Consider the following 24652-nt stretch of genomic DNA (forward strand, 5'->3'; position numbering starts at 1 on the left):
GTGTCTTTCAACTTTGCCAACGCAGCGTTTTCATAATCACCTCTTATTTGTATGAGGAGCAGGAGGAGGAGGATGTGCATGTGATCCACCTTTAAAAGTTCACAACCAGACGCCAGGGGGAGAAGGGAAGTTTTCATCTGCTTCTCTCCATCACACACACCCACACACACACCCCCCTGAGTCAGATTGTTACTGTGAAAGCATGGTTCCTACACATTTTCCATTTCAAAATTCCATACTTTTTCCATACTCAAATGCTCAAACTTCTCGATAGATTTTTCTGACCATATTCGAGACATTGTCAATGGAGTGTTCTACTAGCATTGTGAATAGCTGTATAATAATGTTTATTATTAACTTGTTACCCCTCAGAAAACACTGAATACTTTTCGTTGGGGAAGTGCTGAGCTGGAAGGTGCACTCACACTTGATACAGCATAGCCTACATATGTTGGAGACTAGTGCACTGCTGGCAGAGGCCTCAGAAATCACCGTAAACAGTATTATTTGTTTGCAATAACAGTTTATCAGATAATGCAGTATCCATCTCTTGGTAACTTTTACAAAATCAAAAAAGTCTACTAGTGTTTTAGCCGAAAATAGCAGAGCTACGCAAACAAACCGGTGCACAATGGTGTAGAGTATGTGCATAGAACAGGGGTTCTCGATTTGGTTTTGGTACCAGGGTCCCCTTGTAGGAGAGATTTTTTTCTGAGGACCCCCATTCAATTGTATCTTGATGTGGACTGACAACTTAAGCTACACAACAGTAGGAATGGTTCATTATGACCTGAGTGAAGTGATTAGAACTGTAGATGCAATAGTCTGGAAACACAAATATTTCTCCATACCCTTGTTTCTTTTTTCCATACTTATCCAGACCTGGAAATTACTAAAATCAAATTCCATACTTTTCCAGGTTTTCCATACTGCGTAGGAACCCTGTGAAAGGTAATTTGCTGTGCCAGAGAGAAAGCTACAATATCAAATGGTCTTAACAGCAACAACCGCACAGACCGAGAAAATAACAATAACAATAACAATAACATCCACAGAGAGCAGAGATGGGAAACCCGGCTTCAGAGAGTAAAAGTCCTACCACGTCCCACCTGTGCACCTAAAACAGGTGATTTCACTAGCTTATCTAGGCTGAAGAGTTGAGCTAATAAGAGTCAGCTGTTTTTTACTGAATGGTCGGAACAAATATGTGGTAGGACTTTCACTTTCTGAAGCCAGGTTTATCATCTCTGACAGAAAAACACTCCAGACTGTATATAGTTCTTTCAGTAGCGTGGTGTTTGTAATGAATAGGGTTTCCATCGTATTCATTACAAACATACAGGAGTATGCCTCCATTGATTTGCTCCCTATCTTTAACCCTCACCTTGACCCCAGTGATTTACTACACACCTGAACCAAGAGGCATGTATTTGCTAGGGTAATTACACTCGCATGCTCACACAGTCACACATGCATGCACACCTGGTGTTCACGCACACACTATTCCACATCCGTCTCCTTCACACACACACGCGCGCCCACACCATCATACATTTGTATGGTCATTCTGAAGGCGCACCTGATCAGCAACACATGGAGTAGTGTTGGATACAAAAGAAAGGGAGTGAGAGAGAGAAAGAGAGAAAGTAAAAGGGAGTGCATATAAGAGAGAGTGCTAACTCCCACATTGAGGAGCCTGAAAGAATGCGGACACCTGGAGTATGGAGCGATCAGCGCTCGCTTGGATGAGAGATTGATTCGGCCGTGGGACAGAGGCCCGGCCTGCGTGCTGCCACCATTGATTGTGTCCCATGGGCAGTCTAGTGACATGCACTACAATGTAATCACAGCCCTACTCAGGGCCACCACCTGTCACCCACGATGAATGGGGCCTGCCCAGTCAGGCCGCACCATGCATGTGTGTGTGTGTGTGTGTGAGAAAGAGGAGAGGTATTTGTGTCAGGTTAGTTGTGAGTGACTTCAACAATAATAGGGTTATGAGAGGCCAATTGTTGTGCTCTTCTGTAGGTGAACATGTGCACTCAAACAGGCTATATCGCATGCTCTCTCCCTCTCTTTTTCTCAACTTCATTCTGTCCTTTTTCTCACTTACCTTTTCTGTCTTGCTATCCCTCTCACAGACTCACTCCCTCACTTGCACGCACACACACACACACACACAAGAGGAGGTGAGGTTAGAAGGGATGTGAGGAGTAGAGAGGTGTGATACTCCGCTGAGAGGAAGTGATGTTCATGTTGAAACAGGCAAAGAGAGGAAGCTAGAAAAGAGAGAGGGGGGGTGAAGAGAGAAAAAGACGAGAAGGAGGGGGGATGTGTCAAGCGAGCATGCTAACACCAAACCTGTTCCATTCCTTCCCCTGGTAATACATAGTCTGTATACTAGATTCAGAATAATCCATATATCATATAAATAAGCAATAGGTAATGCTTATAAAACCGAAAACACATGATCAATATTTTTTTCTCTATACTGTAATGTATATGTTATTTATAATATATATAATATACAAGTAATAAGCATTTACTATAGATGGCTAAATTACAATGCAATTACAGGGATCTCCTAGGGGCAGTATTTAAATGTAATTTCAGATAACAGTTGACCATTTAAACACACATGCAGTAGTGTGTGACTGTCTGAATGTGAATGAAGCCGTGGTCCAGAGTTCCCTGTTAGCCTGTTCCAGATATCTAACTATTCCAACCAGCCATGCTAGTATTTGGTGATGATGCATGCCATTTAGGAAAAGCGAGAGAGAGTTTATATACACTCTTGAAACGCCTATGGATAATAAATTGTCTCTGTTCCACTACACTTGCCACTGCTTTCATTGCATTTTTAAAAGTGAACTGTAACTGTAACTCATTTCTGAGTCACACACACACACACACACACACATGCACAGTAGTGTTAACAGTAGTCCAAGCAGGAATTGTACCATTCCATTAGTGTTCTATAATGTCAGCACTTCAGAACATCCCTGTCAGATCAAGTGGATGATTTTTGTCTGTCAGCACAAAAAAACTTCTCCTGAACTCAGCACATCTGAGAGTAGAGAAAGAGTGATAGAGAGAGTTCTGCTGCATGTACATGGATTTGAATGCAATAGAACTGGAAAAACTATATAAAAAAAAAAAAGACAGTATGACAAAGGACAATGGTTCAATTTGTGGATGTTCTGACAGCCATCATTATTTTTCTGTGTGGATCAGGAAGGCATATAAGGTAGAATTGAGTGAGTGAGAGAGACAAAGAGAGAGGGGGAGAGAGAGCGACCAATAGAAGAACAGAGTGGAACCAAGTGATGACTGTAGTTCAAAGGTTTATACATTGTGCTGCAATAGGTTATAGATAAAACCAGTATATTCAACCCTCAAGACATATCCACATACACATGGACAGTCACTGCATGAAAAGTGGAATTTTCGTCAGTATGCAGCACTGTAGATTGTCGTGGAAGTTCAGGTATACGACTGCACACGGCAATTTGCAGGCAACACCGAAAACTGCTGTGAATTGTCGGAAATTGACGTGGGCCTTGCTTGGCAATCATCCCCCCATGACCCCCTTCCTCCTAATTCTAGGGGAGCTATACAATGCAAATCAGGGAAGCAGGGGGAGTCATTATTGGGAAAATAAGTCCCGACAGGGCGAACCGGACCCCGACGCGCAGCGGATTATTATTTGTTAATAATGACCGGCGTTCTATACATTATCCCGCTTATTACACGGCTACTTGCCAAAAGAAATAATAAACTTCCCATGTTATGACTTTAGCCTACATAGCCTAGCCTATTTGTTACCGTTCATCGTGGCATTTGCTGAGAAACATAGTTTGCAACAACACACGTTGAACTTGAATCAAACATTCTTTAGAACACAGCTGATCAACCGTCTGCTTTCACTTTTGAATGAAGTTCCAGTTCTTGCGTAGTGATATGAAATACCTGAAGTAGAAGCACAAACTCTGTTGCCATTGACAGCGGTAATTATATGTTTGCAGCGGTAATTACATGAAAATATTTTACCGTGGAACTTTGGGAAAGCCCATTCAAGTCAATGGAGCGTTTTACTTGCCTTGTGAAGAGCCGTGTAATAAGTGTAAGTACTGTAAGTATATACTCTTTTGATCCCGTGAGGGAAATTTGGTCTCTGCATTTATCCCAATCCGTGAATTAGTGAAACACACACAGCACACAGTGAACACAGTGAGGTGAAGCACACACTAACCCGGCACTACAGCGGCGCTCGGGGAGCAGTTAGGGGTTAGGTGCCTTGCTCAAGGGCACTTCAGCCGTGGATGTGGGCATGGGAGAACAGTGCTCAACCACTTCCTCCACCCACATGTTTCCTACTGGTCGGGGATAGAACCAGCAACCCTTCGGTTACAAGCAATTTTTATGTATAAAAATATATATTTTCCCAGTAGTAGGCTAGCGCTTCAGTCTGATACCCGTCTCATTCAAAGCGTTTTCAGAAGAAAGCTTTTCCCATTGCCAGTTCGGAGAACAGCCAAAACGTTGCCCCTTCAAAAAAAGCTCTCCATGCAAAATACTGTTCTGGTTTCAGAGCAGTTATTCCAGTAAACTGTCTCAATCGATATTCTTCGATATCCGAGGCAGTCCGCGCACGTTCATCATGTTCAGTCCCATCTACCCCCAGCGCTCATTGGGCTAACCTTCTCCCGATCTGGCTGTACTCGTTGCTCTGAATGGGTAATCCAGACCAGACGGAACCTACTCAGTAAGCGCTTTCAGATATAACCTCCGGAGTATATGCGGAGGTTTGTCAAACGGAGGTCCTACCCTTCGGATGATTCAGATATGTTGCTAACGTGCGGACCTTATACTGACCTTATACGATGTATGTGTGAACGACATACACGCACATTACAGAATCTCCGTGTGGTTGTCGAGTGAAGGGTGGGGGCTTGTAGAGTTCACAAGATGCGAGACATGACGCAGAATATATGCGGCCGCTGCCTGTCACAGCTGCTATTTGTTTACAAAGTGTAGCCTATGTATTATGTAGGCTAAAGAAGAGAAATCTATTGTACGTAGGCTAATACTTGAAGTAGGCTAGCCACGTAAGTGCGCACTTGAAATTGACCTACAGTATTTGTATGTGTACTTCGAATAAACATATTTATCTGTTTTCAACCAGAATTGGCTATAGAACCCCAAATCTGGCTTGCGTTGGAGAGAGCATGCACAAACTTTATGGTAGGCTACCAGCCAATTCAGTAGGCTAACTCAAGACTTCAAGGCCATCATACAACGTTTTTAAGCAACATTGAAGTGAACAGTGAAGTTGTTCGTTTTTTCATGGTTTATTTTTTCCAAAAGCATCCTCTCCCCATGTGTCTATTGCATTTACGTAAGGAACTTGGAACAAAGTTGCGTTTTCTTCGTTTTCATTTTCTCTAGCCATATTTATGCTCAACAAATATCAGCAAGCTTGTATGTGAGGTCATGAGAAGGCTATCAATGAACAAAAAACCGTGTTGGCTAACAATTTATTAAATACTCCTGTTATTGTCGTCAACGACGTCGCTGTAGGCTACTGCCTTTTCAGCGCCTTCTGCTTATAATTCAGTCTTTTGAATTTGTTTGGCCTTGCCATGCAGTTGTAGGCTACAACGTGCCGTTCCCTTCATGTGTTCTATCAAAATGTTGTATGCCCTCATGGACAGTAGCTCCGTGATGTCTGCATCTTTCCAGGTCGGAGATTTTCTGGACAGCACTATGCTACCCCATCATAACACTGGCATTTAAGTCAGATCTAACCACATGGACGCACGAAATAAACGTCACCAACACGCCCTCTCACTAGGTGTGAATTTTAAACGCAGGTTCTACACCTCGTTCAGACACAGCACATTTACATAATGTCCGGAGGAAATACTAGTTGGGGAGTAGTAGAACAACCGGCTAAATTCGGACTTCCATATGACCGGTTATGTCGTTCAGATATACGGCCCCACCGTTTAACATCGGCAGAACCTCCGGTCTTACACGTATGTCTGAAAGAGCTTAGTGAAGTGGGCGGAGTCCATGGTCTGATCCAGGCTAGACTCTGATTACTTAGCCATTGCTTCCTGCCATGTAGTTCATAAAATAATTTTAATTTACCGTTTTATTGCCATGGCATCCATTTAAAAATATATATTTGCCATATGCAGCCGTTTCTACATTTGGCACCATAAATTTAAGCTGATATTTCTTATACTGGTATTGCACTATTCCCACCCTCTTTTCAATTGTATATTGCATCTTGCCTGTGCCTAGCCTGGGAAAAACCCAGACGAACTTCCGGCAAATTTAAGATTTGCTCTGCAAGTCCGTCTGGCCAAGCGCCCATTCTAGCCCATTCTAGCCATTAACAATGGCTGCTGCCGCTTGTTTGAAGCTGCTATCACGTTGGTTTTAGACAGGGAGTTAGAAGAAAGTGTCTCGTAACTGCTTTCTTATGTTGGAATGTGCAAGAATGTACAAAAATGTAAGGGATACCTATGTGATATCTGCAACAGTGGTAAGCTACTGAAAGCGGTTTGATATTCTGTTCATTTATAGGCCTACAGTAGCTGCACATAGCCGACAGAAAACACATATTGATGTGCTATGCTGACTTGTTAAATGTAAGCCAACAATGGTTTATTAAAACATCACAGTAATTTATTTTGTCAGTCATCATGTTCATTTTCGCCATATCTGGTCATATTCTTTACCGTTTCAACCAGAAACTCAGAATGCTTAAAAAATGAAATAGGCCTAGGCTAGCCTAAACACATTGCAACATTGAGAGTTTTAATGGGAAGAACATGATTTACAGACCACTAGCTGCATTAGAGGTGCTCTAAGCGATGCTGAGTAACGTCACTTCTGTTGATGTTCAAACAAAACAGAAAGCTAGCTCGCTACTTCCTCCCCTCCCTCCCGTGCAACTGAAACTCTCCTAAATGCGCATCTTGTCTGTGTTTTGCTGGAAGGTTGTTTTTGTTGCCTGGGCTGTCCACAGAGATCACATTTTTTTTACAGTGTATTCAGGACACAGGCGGCTAGCGGATGGTGAGGTGATGTTTGCTGTAAGTGACATAAAATGTTTAGCCTAAAAAACGCGTGGCTACACTTCAGTGTTTGCCTGAAACAATTCCGGCATAATTGCTTTGAATGTTTCAGTCTCGTCCCCCATGCCTGCTTTATTCGGCCGGCCAGAAATGACAAATGAAACAAAATGCTCGTTTGAACGTGAACGGTTTTGTTCAGAGCCCCAAAATGCAATTGTGTTTGACAGAGGGCAGATGTAGGTTACTAGTGACAAAATATTAGCTTTCAGTGCGGTACGATGTCTTAGTAAATTAAACTGTTTTAATTCTTCCTGGTTCTCCACAGAGCTTATACGGCTCTGGGTCCAGTTCCCCGAAAGCATCGTAAGCCTAATAGCATCGTAAAGTCTCTCTTACGAACGTCTTAAGATTTGCCAACTGTTTCCCGAAACCATCGTAGCTTAAGAGCGTTGTGAAAACACTCGTAGATCTACGAGGGCTCCAGAGTTCTCGTTACCGGCTAAGAGCGTCTTAACAGGCACTTCTCACTGAGGTCACCAATAGGACAGGGAATTGCAACTTAGAATACATTAACCAACTTACGTTCTCATTCTTTATTGCGTTGTACTTGATGTATTGTTGAATCAGATTTTAGCGTGCAAAACAGCATACATTTAATAGTCATAATAATGTGATTAAAAGCAGACAAAAATACAATCAAGTTATGAAACAAGACATTACCAGAATAGTTTGCCATTATCTTTGTTAAGTGAAGGCCTATGAGGTCAAAACAGAGAAAGGCACATTTGGTTTAGTCTGTGCTGCGTCAAAATCTAAGTCTACTGTAGGCTTATATGTTATTTAAGCCTACACATTTCCTCAGTTTCTTAGCCTACTCAACCTCTTTCTTATCTTCAAACGTCTTCTTAAGTGACACAGACATAAACGGTGCAACAATCTAATCTTAAATAATTATTATTTTATGTCTGTGTGTGGTATATAGCCTACTTGGGATGCTTACATGCGGATGTCAAAGTTTTTCTATTTTTGTATTGATGTGAATTAAAGTGTAGACCCGAAGTTTAAACAGTAGGCCTATAGCTGTGACGTGCATTCACCTGACATCACCATCAAATTAGAGGATATTTCAGAACTATTAACGTGGACAGCTCCACTTAAGAGCATTTTAAGAGAAGTGCACCCGCGTTCACGCTACGAGTATGTTTGGGAAACAGTCTGAAAAACCAAACTAACGATTGTAAGATGAATCGCAGAAAAGTCTCGTAAGAGCGTTTCTGGGCCCTGGTCTAAAAGTAAAATGTCCACACCTCACAGTTAAACTGGTGTTAAGTATTTTCTGAATTTCATGCATCACAAAGACATTGAATGTATAAATTGAATGTATTTAATTAGTGTAAGAGGCATGTTAGTGAGATTGGTATAAATTTGTAATATGAAGGAATACAGCTAGTTTGTATAGCTGTTTGTTGTCACTTAATAAAAAAGCTTAATGTCAACATTTGTGAAACGTCTAGGCCTATGTTTTCCATATTACAGATCTAGATCAACATATATCACTACACGGCAGGAACTAATAATTGCTAATTGCATGTGAACCATGTCTGCCCTAGCAGTTAAAGTGTTTTAACTAGTTTGATTCAAGTTCAGACAGTGTCTATAGGTCAACAACAGGTGCACATATAGTCAACAAGTTAAGCTCTTTTATTATAAAATGTATATGTATTCTTATCAATAAACATGTGATAAACTGTGTACAGAAGTCATACAGAAAAACTATGGGCAACTGGGTGATAAGCGGGATAACGGCCTTCGAGGTGTGTCCAGTTATACGGAATTAATGGACTCAGGCGGAGGCCTCTGCGGCGTGTCTTTTTTTGCCCCTCGCCCTTGTCCATTAATTTTGTATAACTGGACACCTCGGCGGCCGTTATCCCTTACATAACCTATAAATATCATACACAATGTTCACTTTATGTATACTTATTTCTCATAATATAGTTGTATAAGAAAAATGCAAAAGGGGCCACTTTCAGGAGTAAATCATATATTACACATATTAACCTTATATAAAAATGTACTACTGAGGCAGTGGTAAATTCCAATTTTTCCAGTTTTTTTTCCGTATTGGGCTGGCAGGACGGCAGCAGGGCGATGGAGATACAAGTAAATCAATTAAGAAGAAAGTTAAGAAATACAAACTGGAGGAATTGAGGAGTGAACTTGAAACTTTGGGCGTTATTGTTGATGAAGGCAGTCACAAAAAGAAAACGAAGACAAAAAGGGAACTCCGCAAACCCCCCATCAGGAAACTACAACAGGTGGACTTGGATAGCGCTAGACATGAAATCCATGGCAAGACCATCAAGACAGCTGAGGAGAGCAAGGAGGGCTTCACTCTGAACGCCGATATTCCTGAGGATGTCCTGAGAGTCATAAATGATCTGGATGCTTTTCTTGACAAAGAGACGGAAGAAATGGAAACCGAATGAAAAGAGGGAGATTCATGTGACATTCATGAACAACCTTTTGGGTGCAGTCGAGAAGATAAATGCAAAGACGGAAAAGAGCTGGAGACTGAGGAATGACGGAGGGAACATGATGTGAAAGCTGTACTTGACAGTCTTCTGGGTGAAGTGGATTCAACACTGGGTGAGTAGAAGAAATCGGCTCACAATGAATATGAAAAGTAGACTTCACACTTGAAATCACACTTAATCCCAGCCAACACTGATGGAGCTCACATTTAAACATCTAAGCTACTCAGTATTGGGTTTATAATGAAACGTTCCCCATATATTTTGCTTCAGAAGGTTTGAGCAGAGAAGAGGAAAAGGAGAAAGTTTCGAGTCAGCGGAGACCAATGGGAGGAGAAGACAGGAGAAGAGGTCAGTTTCTGGACTGCGAGAGAGGACAAGAGGAATCCTTACTGGTCCATCCCCAGGAGAAGGTTTCGAAGGGTGGACAGCACAATATAGTAGGCCGACTTGTGATGGATTGAAAGGTACTTCAAACAACACCGGTATCATTACATTACTTTCCATGTCTGCTGTTAATTATTAAACACCGTTCATAGATCCGCTGCCAAGTCTGATCTTTTAAATTTGTGAAAGTACCATTGTTAGTACTACTTACATAGATAGTATACACAACCTATAGCAACCTGCTTCTTCAGATGGGGTGTAAAACATATATAGGATAGATACACTTGAGTATCACGATATCATTTTTTGTGATACTGTATGGATTCTTAAGGACACTACAGTAGTTAATTTTATGTTAAACATTCCCCAACCACTAGATAGCAGTATAATAATCCATCTGCAGCCATCTGAGTTTTTCAAGTCAACATAACATCATACACTGTAAAAGGGAAGTAGCCTACAACAGCACACCACCAACATGAGCATTAGCACAAGATATGGGCTCTGTTCAAAACGGTAAAAACTGCTGCCTTTTAAGATATCTAACTGGGGAGCGAGCCAGCAAGTGCGGTTCGAAACCTAAAAATACAAAACAATTTTTGCTGCTTTCTAACATATCTTAGATTTCCCGAATACGGTTGTTTTTGAAGGCAGCATCGATGCATACTTCATGCTCCCTATCACCCATAATCATTTGCAGCAACGTCTGAAACAGCTGTGAAAAGTGACAACTGGCTGCTGAATCTGTTGAAATATGATTTGTGTGACATTATTTTGCTTACATAAACACAAGAAATAAACACCTTACTTTCTGATATACCATTGTTGTAACCATTGAAAGCGTCTGGTCTGATAAATGTGCCACCCGTCAAACTAATGTCTACCATTAGCCTGCTAGCTTACGTAAGCTAGTTTAGTTAAACGTTCCAGTTATTGCTAACGTCATACGAGATTCTAGAGTACTACACTCATTTTTAAAAGATGCATTCAATCCAAAGTCATGTCTAGTGAGACAGCTCTCAGTTTAAGGATGGAGGCAGCAGGCAGCGGTCTTCCATTTCAAACAGAACCATGGTCTTGCATGGTACTGCAATATATGAAATGATAACCGTAATGACCACACGCATCCTGTCTCCGCTCACTCTAAAAAAAAGTGACCCTTTCAGTCATTTCCCTTTTCATCTCGCATACCCCCTAGTGGAATTCTGCATACCACCGGTGGTACACGTACCACAGTTTGGGAATCCCTGATCTAGGAGAAACATCTCTTGTGTTGATGATGTAGGTTTCTGACCATATGACACCATGATGGGGTTTCAGGAGAAATGTTCTTATTTTTGGAGGCTCTAAATTATTCAATGCACATCCTCTAAATTTATCTCAAATGGTTGAGTTGGTCTATCAAACTCACACACACAGTAGTCACACAGTCCTTACACACTCATACACTCTTGCTCTCTCTCACTCACACACACACACGGATAAGATCTGTGTCCTTGCTTAATCTCCTAAGGGCTTTGTAGCGCTCACAGGAATATTGATACTATGGTCTCATGGTATTCAGCATTCCTTCCACATAACACCCTCAATAAACAAGCAAACACACATACACAATCTAATCAGACTGATGAGGAAGGAAAAAGCAGAGCTGACCGACAGAAGAGCTAAGAGGCAAATGTGGTGAAATAAGGACAGACAGAACCAAATACTGGTAGCAAAACAGCTAACATAAACAGGTACACAGCAAATGCCAAAGTGTTATTTTCCCAGAGTCTGAGGTTGTAGAGTATATTTTTTCACACTGTAGAGTATAAAGAGTATTATGTACATATTACTGATTATTATGTACACTTGTCAGTGTGTCGTAGCGGTGTTCGTTCTTTGTTCATTGTTGGTGCAGAGTTTATTTTTGCTGCACGAACTCTCTGGGTGTTTATAATCTGATTGAGTCCATCTGGTCCGCATGTTACGTCATTACGTTGTCAAACGTCTCTCTCTGGAGAAGAAGACCATTCGAGAAGAAGAGGCTCTCGGCTGCCTGGCTGCATTTGTTTAGTTTGTGTCGTCAATATTAGTTAATATAAGCATCCATGATTAAATTTAACATTTGTAATGGGCTGGGTTAACGAGGTGTTTTGGAATAACGTGAACGTTAACGCTGCCCACATAAGTGACTAGCAAATTTTAGCGCGCCAAACTATAACCTGACCAAACTATTTTCTAATAAATGTTGGATTTTGCCCGCAATGTTTCAATTAATTTGACATTTGTGGCGTCAAATATGGAATATTGGTATGGAATTGCTATAAAACTAGTCATGTTTTACTTTTTCTGTAACTAGGTTGACGAAGCTAGCTAGCCTAGGCTACTGTGAATTGTACAGGTTACTGCTAACGTGAACGTTAACGCTGCCCACATAAGCGACTAGCAAATTTTAGCGCGCCAAACTATAACCTGACCAAACTATTTTCTAATAAATGTTGGATTTTGCCCTCAATGTTTCAATTAATTTGACGTTTCGTGGCGTCAAATACGGAATATTGGTATGGAATTGCTATAGAACTGGAACTGGATGGAGTCTCCCACTCGGGTTTTCTGGAGCAGGGTAAGGTCCTAAATTATACGAATCTCTACAATTAAAATGGGAACGTTTGTCTATTTTCCAGAGTCTGAAATTCCAAGAGGTGAAGCAATCTGTCTTTGAGGGCAGCCAGTAAGTGTAGCTGTGGTAGCGCTAATGTTACCGCCATTTTGTACGAAGGAGAGTATTGCGTGGTAGACTTTATTCAGAGATGAGTTGGATTGAATGACCAGTGTTCTGCCATTCGCTGTAACAAATGATAGTTAGCAGGTGGCATTTATTATTTTAATGAGACATGGATGTTATTACAAATACTGGTTAGTTAGGCTTGTGTTGATGCACTACCAGATGACATACAATTCCCCAGGCCAAAAATGGGTGACTTATGTGATTCTATGTGAATAGAGTTTACAACTGAATTTGCATTTGTACAAATCAGTTGCGAACAAATGCGTTGATGTAGCCCCTATAGACGCCACGTCAACAGCTATATATAAAACATTTGAAATGGCTTTAAATATTCGGAAAATGTCTTCATTAAATGTAAATCAAGATTCAAGATGTGAATAAAGTGGCCATTAATGATTCATACAGCCTCTGTGTATTTATAGCTAAAGAGAAGTTCAGCATCCCCAGTGAGAGAAGTGTGTATATTGTGGATGAAACAGGAACAGAGGTTGACGAAGAAGTATTCTGTGATGTTCGTGAGGAGAAGTCAGAGATAATTTGGACTGTTGTTGATTGCCACTCAGGGAATGTATTTATATAGGAAATGTACTGTATTCTTGCTGTGTTTCTTCAGTGTCCATCTAACTAAAATGGATAGTCTGGTGGTGCAATGAATATATAAATCCTGCCTTTGCTAAGTTTCTAATTTAGTTTGTTTAATTGTTTCCATCAATATAATAAAAAATAGTTTTAAGTCCTACTCTGCATGCTCCATTAACTTGATGACCTGTTTTTGTTGTTGATTTTGGGGTTTTCTCCTTAGACTCACTTGTACAGTCCTCATGTACAGACACCCTTTCTCCCTCACCGAGTCCTTCATCAGACAGCCACACTTCATCCGTGTTCCTTAAGAGACGGCATACTGATGACACTGTAATAATGTCTCCAAGAATGGATGCTAGTGATGATCATTCCTCACAAGCCAAAGAGGTAAAGTTTTTTTTCTCCTTTGCTTCACATTGAGTGAATAAGAGATACCAGTATTCAAATTCATCAGTGCTGGCATTTGTCAAGATATGAGTTGTCCAGAGAAATGTGGTGCTTTTATGTAAGGCATACATTGAATGTCCGCAAATAAATGCATTCAATGTTTTACCTCATACCAGTGTCACAGCTACAGTACACTGCTTAGGCTAATTTCCAGTTATCCATATGTTATTTAAAATCATCCAAATTAAACACCCCACTTTGTGTCTTAACTTTCTTTTCCAAGCTTGTTCAAAGACTTCTGGAAAGAAAGCCAGGAGGTGAGAAAATACTTAGAGAATATAGTCAAACAAAGGAGGTTAAAGATAAAGTACGGCGCAAACTGGTCAACATCGTTGTAGCAGCTATGATCGAGAAGTATGGGTAAGCCTTTTTTTCTTTTAATGTCATTAATTTGAGTTACAACAACTTTCTAAAAAATAAACTTTGATGCCAGATCTTTCCAAATAAGGAGTAGTAATTTAAATGTTTGTCTTTCTCAGGAGTGCTCCACCCATGGATGTCAGGATACGCTATGCATTAAACGTCCCACATACTCGACGCACCCAACCAGTAGCGCGACAATGTGACATCACAGAGGCGCCGTAACCATTTATACTCGCGCGTGGTGGTCGTAACACTAGTTGCAATATTCTCCTGAAAAGAGGTGTCGCTGTTGTGAAAAGACTAACGCTAACTATGTTACACAGCAGAAGAAGCTGCAACACTTGAAACACTAGTAGCTAGCCTCTGTGATGGTACTTCAGACTTTGGTTGCTACTATTCACAACTACCATCATCATTATCATCTAGTTTCCAAGGTGTGTGCACAGGTAGATAGATAGATAGATAGATGGATATATAGATAGATACTTTAGTCATCCCGAGGGAAATTTTAATAATTTAAACAGTTTAGTTAGCTGGCTAGCTAGCTAGCAGCTGGCTGAGTTTGTGTAATTTCCTGAAGTGGAAAGAGATTTTGTTCAGGCCTTAATAGATATCCTTTGTTTGAAAATAAATCGTTTCTATTCTTTCCTCTTAATTCCATGTGTTGCAACTCTCACTGGTAACTTTGTTAACTTATCCAGCAAACTATTAAAAATTCACGACTGTAACAAAACACTGCAACTCTCGCTTGCCCTCGAACTAGTCCATCTTCCTGTTTCTGCCTTGTCGCGCTCGTCTGAAAAAAAAATGAGTGGTGCGCTACTGTGTGCTACCTGGCCAAAACCCTGGCGCGCCAGAGAGATCTACTTCATTTTGACGTCACATTGTTACGTCACATTGGTACATCGGTCGGGTGCGTCAGGTATGTAGAAGCCTTTAAATCCTGGCGCGCCAGCAAGATCTACGTCATTTTGACGTCACGTTGTTGCGCTACCGGTCGGGTGCGTCGAGTATGTAAAAGCCCTTAGGCATTGTTACTATGTTCCCCTGTTTAAAAGATCCATACTCTGAAAAAGGATATGTGAGTATTTAAGGCTGGTGTTTTATGTTGCTTATGTTATATAACCTATTCAATCTGTGTAAATGTTTTTTATATATATTTGTCCTATATATCTTTCTTTCTTTCTTTCTTTGTCTACAGGAGCACTTTTTTGATGCTGAAAGCAATGAGGGGTACATTGCTTGGAAGCTGAAAAATATGCAGCGCGAGCTCAGCAGTGGCAGTAGGAGAAGCAGCTCCAGTAGGGATCCATCAAGCAACTAGAGGTGGATTTTGTCGTTCGTTCTCATTACACAGTTTGCGTCGTTCAGTTCGCCAAGATGATTTGTTCTGAATCGTTCGTTCTTTCGTTCAGTTGCATTTCCGGTAGCCTACAACTTAGTTCAGCTGTGAATCATGGAATGCAGGTTCTCAGCCCCTTTGGTGAAAACGGTCAACACAACACTGTAATTGTAGCGGCAAATATAGCTGCAACTTCATGATTATGTGTACTTTTAGACAAAACAGCAGTAGCTAATGTGTTCATTCACCTTGACATTACATTGACATATTGAAGGTAAATAGAGTAGACTACGGCTAGATCAGCTAATTTCTTTTTTAAAAATGTGTTCATTCATAAAGGAACAAAGACCCAGTAGGCTATGCCGACAAACATGTGGGGGGTCTTGGCGTGAGAACGAACGAACGAACGAGACAGATTGAAGAGACATTTATTAACCTGGAATGACACAGAAAATACAAAGACAGCATGCATTTACCATTAGACAGATATTTAAATGTAAATGCCAATATTGAAATGCAAAATGGAGTTGTTAATGTAAACCATTATCGTTATTTTTTATCGTATGCTCTCCCACTAGTCTCACTAGCCCATTTTTATTTATTTTTTTTCATGGAAACGGTTGCTATGCTTTCCTGCTTCACAGCAGCACTAGGTCAGTGTGATTCAGCGACGAACGAAAGAACGAACAAGAACTGGAAAGGCGAACCAGTTCAGGTCGTTCATTTTAAAGACCCGTTCAAAGGAACTAGTTAATTCGCGACCGACCCACCTCTACAAGCAACAGCAACAGAAAAAAGAGTTTGAAAGGGACGTGACCACAGAGCATCAGTTGGATGGGGATCAGTGTAGGGAAGCCATATCCCTACTGAAGCACAGCACAGACGAGGGGCAGATCCACATGAAAATTAAACATTTCAGCACAGGCAGAAAATCATTCATGATCCTGAGAAATCATGCACTGTACTAAAAGTGTTTTCAAGATTTCTCGACACAAAGGGCCTGGTGAGTCAGTTTTAGATAGCATAAATTCCCCAGGTGATCACTGTATTAATTAAGATGACCTTGTTATGACGTTCCACTTTGTTTTGTATGTGTTATGGTGATTGCAGGTGTTGCAGGACTTCGAGCTCCTTTTTGGAGATGATATTTCTACCAAACCTCTGGAGAAGTGGGGAACTTTGAAGCCGAAAATCATCAAGGAATCCAAGAACCTTACTAAAACACCGGTGTTGGATTCCCTTATCCGGTCTGCAGAGGAGAACCAAGTTGAAGATGATGATTTGCCAGGTGAGCCTTAGGTCATGGCCCATTACCATGCTTGTTTCCACCAAGTCTTAAACCAAGGCTTGTATTTTTTACTTAATTCAATCAGATATGTAAATAAAGATAATTGTCTTGTAAAACATAATTCAATAATAAAGAATTGTCAAAGCTCTACTTCCAATGCCACAAAATGACCACAGAATTATGCACTGAATCTTGATTTATGTCAACTCAGTTGGCTTTGTTCACACTTGTACATTGTATACTTTGTTCACACACACTTGTATACTTTTGCATCAGCTTGGGATAGTGAGATGGTGGCACTGTTCCTGTTGGTTTTTCTTCTGCCTCCAAGTGGGAAGAAGAGAGTGGTCAAGATCACAGTTCTGGAAAGCTATGAATCATGTAGTCAGATTTCACAAGGTAAAGTAAACTATTGGCCTTCTATGCTTTTATTAGCTATTCCTTGTGGTGTTAGAAATTGAACTCTGTCATAGTGTTAATATTTTAACTCCGGTGTCCAGTGTTGGGAGAACACTGGACACTTGGACCCATATATACACCGAAAAGGGTGTAAAATGTACTCCTATATATATTAAATTGGAGAGTATAATTTACACTGTGTAGGTTATTTCAGAATCAAGCACCTTATAAAAGGTCAGATTATTTTTTTGATGCCCAACATTTCCATGAATGCACAAAGCATCCAAAAACTGATGTTCCAGACATCCACTGCATGCATGCCTGTTTAGACTAAGCCATGTTTCACTTGTTTGTTCAGTTTCAGTCTGTTTAAGGTTGATTCCATTACTCTTTCAAAGCTGCAGATCTTGTTATTTACCCTCACAATCCAAGCCTCGAGGGAAGATAGATGAACGCACAGTTCCTTCCTTTTCTCAAATTTAAGAAATCCTGTGATTTATAGCCAGCAGAAAGACACATAACACAAAGTCTCTCTCACACACACACTGGTGGAGAGAGAGAGAGAGTTAATGAAGAGACATAACTCATCCTCAGTGTGTCAGGCCTTCCTGAAAGCGGTCTAACGGATGTGATGTATAGTCAGCTTAGTGGAAAACACCCTCTCCTCTTAGACTGCTACACAGGTGCCTTTGGTGAACAAAATCTTTCGAAGGGTCTTGCAGACACAACTGTGGGATGTGAATCATGATATCATTTAAACATGCTCACAATCTGAGATAAATATCTCAAGAGCATCTTAAAAACATTCTCACAACATAGTCTTTACAAAAGACATACTGTACATGTTGATGACGTAACAATTGGCCTCATAGACATGGGTTGCAGATTCAACCAATGTATTCTGAGGCAGCAAATAGCTTTCACAGCTTTGCATTTACAACACTGTTTACATGTCTCTTAGTTTTGTGTTGACAGCTGTGGGTTTTTTTTTACGCAATCTCTGCCTCCGCAATGAGAAAACACTCTCTCTCACACACACACAGAGTAACTCCTGCAGTGTGTGTGTGAGAGAGAGAGATGGAGGGCAAAGGGAAATAAACTTGGGAGTTTCTCAATTGATATACTGTTACCTGTTAAATATTCATTAGCATGAAGAGCCTCTTGGTGTGGCAAAACAGGTCTGACACTTGAGTTGTCTGCCAGAGAGATAGAGAAAGAATTGGGAGACATCATCTCTCTATCGCTTCTCCTCTTCACACATGTACATATTCTCCCAGGCTTTCTTTTTCTTTATTGTCTCCTTCTGCACACACAGACAATGCACACACACACACATTCCAAAACAATACAAAAGAAGCTCTTCACAATCTTGACAACAGTGAAAAGCCTGCCGGTCTCCTCTGATGGCTGGAAGTGATAGCATAGTGCAGGCTGAAAGGTATTTATTTCAAGGCCACAGAGCCGATTGGAGGAAACAGATCCAGGAGAAGAGGACAGGAGGCTTTGAATGTGGCACTGCCAGCAAGACTATCAGCCCCAGATTTGGATCTGATCAGAAGCTTGCTGTTGTGCTGCTGTGAAGTCCCCATTAAGGAGCTTAGGTCAGAAAACACAAACAACAACAACAACACACACATGCACACACTTCTACACGCTCAATGGTGTTTTATGTCCCCAATGGCGTCTTCCAGGCAGCGCTGCCACCGCTGACTTAAAGGCAGGGCTCCGAACCGGTTCAAGGAACGAAAACGAACAGAATTTTACGGAATTTTACGAGGAGCGGAAACGAAAACAAAACGGTCTTCAACTGTTCCGGAACAGAAACGTTATTCTGAAATCCACAAAACCGGTTAATAACGGGGTTTTTTTTCCGTTCTCTATATATTTTATAAAATTTCACAAAAGCATATCTTAAGTGTTCTACTCGTTTGATTGTAGGCGAACAGCCTAATAATTTGATTTCTGCAGTTTGAAAAAAAAAAAACGAATAAATGGACCTTTGGTCCAAATGTGTATATTTTGTCTTGCTGTTGTAATGTAACCTATCCGTCTGCCACTTCGGATCTTAGGCCAGCTCGTAGTGTAAGCTACTGAAACTGATTTGTAAATTGTTTGTAGCCTATGCGTAATAGCCTATTTTGCCTGTCAACGCCTTGTTGTTTTAAAGTCGGGATTTGAAATGTTTGCGCAATTATAGCCTATTCTATGTAGAAGAGTTAAACGGGAAATTTGAGATAGGCCTTGTCAGCAACAGACAGGTTTGTTTATAAACAGGGTTGGAAGCGCAAACCTTTGAAGATCTCCATATGGATAAAACTTAGGCTACAACCAGGTAAGGTGTTTAGCACGTATCCAGAAATATTTTTGATAAATTATTTATAGGCATAGGTTAGGCCTACAGTAAGTCTGTAGGCTATGAGATGGATAGCCCATCTGAATGTTTTTGGATGCCGCCTGTGATTTATTATTTTTGGGCATAGCTACGGTATAGGCTAAATCAAGGGGAAATAATGAGTACGTCTATTCTAAGGTAAAGTCCACAAAAATAGACCTGATAGGCCCGCCAAACACTGCCGGAACTTTAAGGAACGATATTTTGCGTTCCGAACCGGTTCAGGACCGATATGTTGGTGGTGGAACGCATACACGAACGATAACGTTAAACATAGGCCTACCTGAACCGTTCGGAACGTAATGTTTGAAAAATAATTTCGTTTTCAAGCCCTGCTTAAATGCACCTAACCCCAACCCTAACCCTAGTGCCTTCCAGGCAGCGCTGCCTTGAAGACAACGTTGGGGGCATAAAACACCAAGAAACCTTCTGCACACACACACACACTCAAGAATCACATCCACATGCACACCACTGCAAGAGACCATGGAGCATAGGGCGTCTTCTTCACTCATTATCCCCTCATAATATGCACCTAGGCGCGTGAGTCAGTGAACATGTTTGTGCATGGCAATGAAGAGACGCATGCATGGGGATGGACGGACAGAGGTCACGCATGTGAATGAGTGACCGGGAAACTAAAGAAGAGTGAATGTAGTGCAGCGGCTGAAGAAGAGCATGGGGAAAGAGAGATGGTGTCTGTGTGACCAGGTTGAAGTAGCAGCAGCACGTTGAGGGTGACCTGCAGCTATTATTTTTGATGCCTGCGGTGTTGACGTACTGTGCATGTGTGTGTGTGTGTGTGTGGATGGTTAAGTTTGTAAATGACCAGCGTGTGTGAGACATAGCAGCCCCACAGGTCATCATATGGAGAGGAATAGTGTGTGTGTGAATATAAACAGCATGAGCCAAAGCAGCTTTCACAAACTCATCATACATGCAGAGACTTGTGAAGAGAGGTGTGAAAGGGGGGAGGTGGGTTGTTTTTTCTATCCACAAGGTTGTGGCTACTTGCTAAGAGGTCAAGGACAGATGACCAATTTTGCTCCAAACCGCTGCCTTGCTGGAGGCATGGTGCTGCAGGTTTTCCTCTTAAAGACGGAGGTCCTCACATACCCCCAGTGGTTCACCTCAGAGCGGTTCATCAACATTATAGAATCCAACAGCCCTGCTGCTCAACATGATACAAAAAAGAAGTCATTTGAGAACATCGCCTGACAGAAAAGTGTGGCACGAGTCATGGAAATCCCAAAAGGAAAAGAGGGGGAGATAAGAGAGGAGTGAGAAATGTCAAAAAAGTGAAATAGTATGCATCCACATATGTGTGTGAGAGAGAAAGAGTGAATGATAGATAAAGAAAATTGGAAAGAGAGATAAGTGAAAGCCCTCTTGTGATTTGCATGTGTGTAGAAGAGAAGCACTTAATGCAGAGGCACAGTGCCGGATGTTCCTCTCTCCCTCTCTCATCTGTCGGACTGCTTTTTAGCAGCACTATGGTGCTGAAGCAGAGGGATAAAGGAACTTATTAACCTCTGCAACGCACTCAATTAAACAGGCACACTTCACTTCTGCTTGTTCATCAGATGAAAGGGCCATGGAGAGAGAGGGGGATGAGGAAGAGAAGGTAATGGAGGAGAGGAGAAGAGAAAAGGGTAGTGTACGTGTGAGTGTGTGTATGTGTGTGTGTGAATGAGAGAGGACAGCGGGCACATGTCTCTTATCATACACTGAATGTCGCTGTGTGCATTCTCAATCCCCCCCTCTCTTACTCTTTTTTTCTCATTTCAATTGGACAGTGGTTCTCTTCCTTTCATGTTCCTCTTCCCCGGCGCCAACCCACTTCTCTCGGAGCTTTAGACCATGTAGTTGCTCTCCCATTTCACATTTTTTTCTCTGCTCTTCTCTGCCATATCAGCCCATGTTGCTTATTTTTCTCATCTATCTATTCCTTTTCCAAGCCACAGAGTGTCCCAAAACAGGATACCGGTAATAATAATAATAACTAGATGTACCGCAGAGCGGTACAAAATATGACCGCCGCCCAGTCCAGCACATTTTTTCCACAAAAATAAGTCATGCTTGTCAAATTGTGTTTATTTCCTACTTTGTTCATTTTTTTTGTCTTTGTAATTGAGTGTGTGGTTGTTTTTTGTGTATATGTGTGCTTCTGTGTGTGTGTGTGCCTGCATAAGTTAGCTTTTTTGTGTGTGTTTGTGTATGTAGGTGTGTTTGTATGTGTGTGTGCAAGTGTAGTGTGTGTGTGTTTTTATGTGTGTGTGTCTTTACTGTATGTATTTGTACATAAATAAAGTAAATCAGGGAACCACCTACTCTTTGTGATAAGTGCCATGGGATCTTTAACAACCATGGTGAGTCAGGACCTCAATTTAACATTCAGGCAAAGGAAAACATATCCTGCAGTAGTGTCCCTGTCACTGCAATAGGGCATTGGGATTGATATTTGTTTGAAGGCTTTTGGCCACAGGGAAGAGTGCCACCTACTGGCCAGCCACCAACACCACTTCCAGCAGGAACCTACTCTTCCAAGGAGGTCTCTTATCTAAGTACTAACTAAACCTGCTTAGCTTCAGTAATTCAGCAAAGTCAGGGTATCTGCTAGTCTGGCTTCTGGCTAAAAACAAAAGGTGAAAGGCATATGATTCTAACTGTCTCACTGAATTGCATTATGCACACTCAATTCTCACTGGTATCTGCTAGACAACAAGTACCAAAACATTAGTTCATAGACTTCACATGTAAAATACATTTATACAACCCCACACCCATCTTGCCTATTCATAATTCTGAGAAATTCTTGAATTGTGTGCATGTTTATATTTATGTGTGTGTGTGTGTTGTTGTGCCTGCCCGGCTCAAGGCAAACACAACATAAAAGGGGAGACCACACGCTGCTCAAAATTAAGAAAATATTTATTAAATAAATGAACTATGTACAAAAGTCAGAATGAAGAGTAAAGCAAGACTGTAGTGTATGTCAGCATAGTGAGGTGAAGTGCAAAACCAAAAGAAACGAACAGGGCGCAGCCCGTCCGGCCGCAACGACAGCACCCCGCAACTCTGGAACCGTCAATCAGCGGAAGCGTAGAGAGAGCGAGAGAGAGATCTTGAAGCAGGCTCCCGGGACCCGCTTATATTCTGCCCTAATCGCTGGCGCAATTAGCCCACGCCATTCTGCAGAGCTCCCCCTGTAGGCCACACACAGAACAGCAGCAGAGCCAACACAGACAAAGAGCAAGAAGTGCGACAAGACCCAGCACTGACCAGCTGGGGCGTCACACCTCCCCCCTAAGAGAACCGAGGCCCACATTTATGGGACCGGTTACCCATAATATCCAAAAAAACAATAAATCAGTAATCAATAACAAACTCAATAAAGAAATTTCAAATAATAATGAACTCATTCACTCTGGAAGACCACGCACACCCACAACCCAAACACCCACGCTCACACCTGTGACCAGGCACTCATGGTGGCACTACCATAAACCAAGACTGGACTTGCACCCCCAGCCACCTCCATATTCCACTCTCCAGCAGATCCTGGCGCCTGGACAGCAAATTAAGGACAGACAGAAATAGAGAAGACAACAGGGAGAGATGTTACAAATCACACAGACTCATCCGGAGCCTGTGATAGCGCATCGGCCATCACGTCGGTAAGGTTGTAAAAAGAGTGCCCAACGCATGAGACGTTGGTTAGAATTCTGAAGTGACTGAAGAAATGTTAAAGGGTTGTGGTCAGAAAAGACCACCACAGGATGATACCCACCCCCAACATAGACATCAAAGTGCTGGAGGGCCCAAATTAATGCCAGGGCCTCCTTCTCAATTGTTGAGTAATTCAACTGGTGTTTATTGAATTTGCGTGAGAAATACCCAACAGGACGATCCACCCCACTCTCGTCACCTTGAAGAAGAACAGCCCCAGCCCCCACGTGGCTTGCATCCACCTGCAATTTAAACGCCTGGTCCAAACGCGGTGCAGCTAGAACTGGAGCAGAACTTAACAAGAGTTTAGCATTTTCAAATGCCTGTTGGCATGATTCAGACCACACAAACTTCACTGAATTCTTCAGTAAATTGGTTAGAGGAGCAACAACGGTGGAGAAATTACAACAAAAATTCCTATAGAACCCAATCATCCCTAAAAATCTCATCAACTCTTTCTTCGTAGATGGCGGTGGAAATGCGTCGATGGCCAAAACCTTAGCTCTTACTGGTTTAACCTGGCCCTGACCAACCACTTTGCCTAAATAGACAACAGTGGCCTTGGCGAACTCACATTTCGCCAAATTAACTGTTAAGTTTGCTGCCACCAAACTTTCAAACAAGGCGCGAATGCGAGCCAGATGTTGTTCCCAGGTATCCGCGTAAGACACCACATCATCAATGTACACTGCACACCCCTCCAACCCTGCAACAACCCGATTCATTAGCCGTTGAAATGTGCAAAAACTCATTCTCCTGTATGAGTAGAGACCTGAAGGTGTGATGAAAGCAGAGATCTCTTGGGCTCTTACCGTAAGGGGCACTTGGTAGTAGCCCTTTAATAAATCAAAAGTGCTTACAAAATGAGCAGAACCGACTTGGTCCACACAGTCTTCGATCCTAGGTAAAGGGAAACAGTCCGCCTTTGTAACCGTGTTCACCTTCCTGTAATCTGTACAAAACCTATAGGTGTTGTCAGGTTTCTTAACCAACAAGCATGGCGACGCCCAACTGGAGTAAGATGGTGTAGCTAAACCATTATCAACAAGGTACTGAACGCTTGCCTCCAAGCTCTTACGTTTATCTGGAGAAACGCGATAAAACCTCTGTCGAATAGGCTGAGCATCCCCCACGTCTATGTCATGCTCAATCAGTGTGGTACACGTCGGTGTGTCTGAAAATAAAGCAGGATATTCCAAAATTAAAGACTTAAGCTGTTCTCGTTGCTCCCCTCCCAAATGACCCAACAAACTGTCCAAGTCAGCTAATGTCTCAGTGTTGTTCAACCGCCCATGCAAGACTGCATCATCCGGACAACGTACCCCATCTTC

At 41.7% G+C, this 24652-nt stretch overlaps 2 long non-coding RNA genes across 2 annotated transcripts; both read left to right on the forward strand.

Moving 5' to 3' along the window:
- Positions 1 to 1917: 1917 nt before the first annotated feature.
- LOC121712237 lies at positions 1918 to 22935 on the forward strand. The gene is made up of 5 exons (XR_006032559.1): positions 1918 to 1934; positions 5930 to 5936; positions 15266 to 15271; positions 21841 to 21844; positions 22868 to 22935. It is a non-coding gene; the product is annotated as an uncharacterized LOC121712237 (long non-coding RNA).
- LOC121712238 lies at positions 15395 to 17202 on the forward strand. Its single transcript, XR_006032560.1, has 3 exons — positions 15395 to 15497; positions 16624 to 16801; positions 17078 to 17202. It is a non-coding gene; the product is annotated as an uncharacterized LOC121712238 (long non-coding RNA).
- Positions 22936 to 24652: the final 1717 nt, after the last annotated feature.

This window comes from Alosa sapidissima, chromosome 6, assembly GCF_018492685.1.
Source record: "Alosa sapidissima isolate fAloSap1 chromosome 6, fAloSap1.pri, whole genome shotgun sequence".
Classification (NCBI taxonomy): Eukaryota; Metazoa; Chordata; class Actinopteri; order Clupeiformes; family Clupeidae; genus Alosa; species Alosa sapidissima.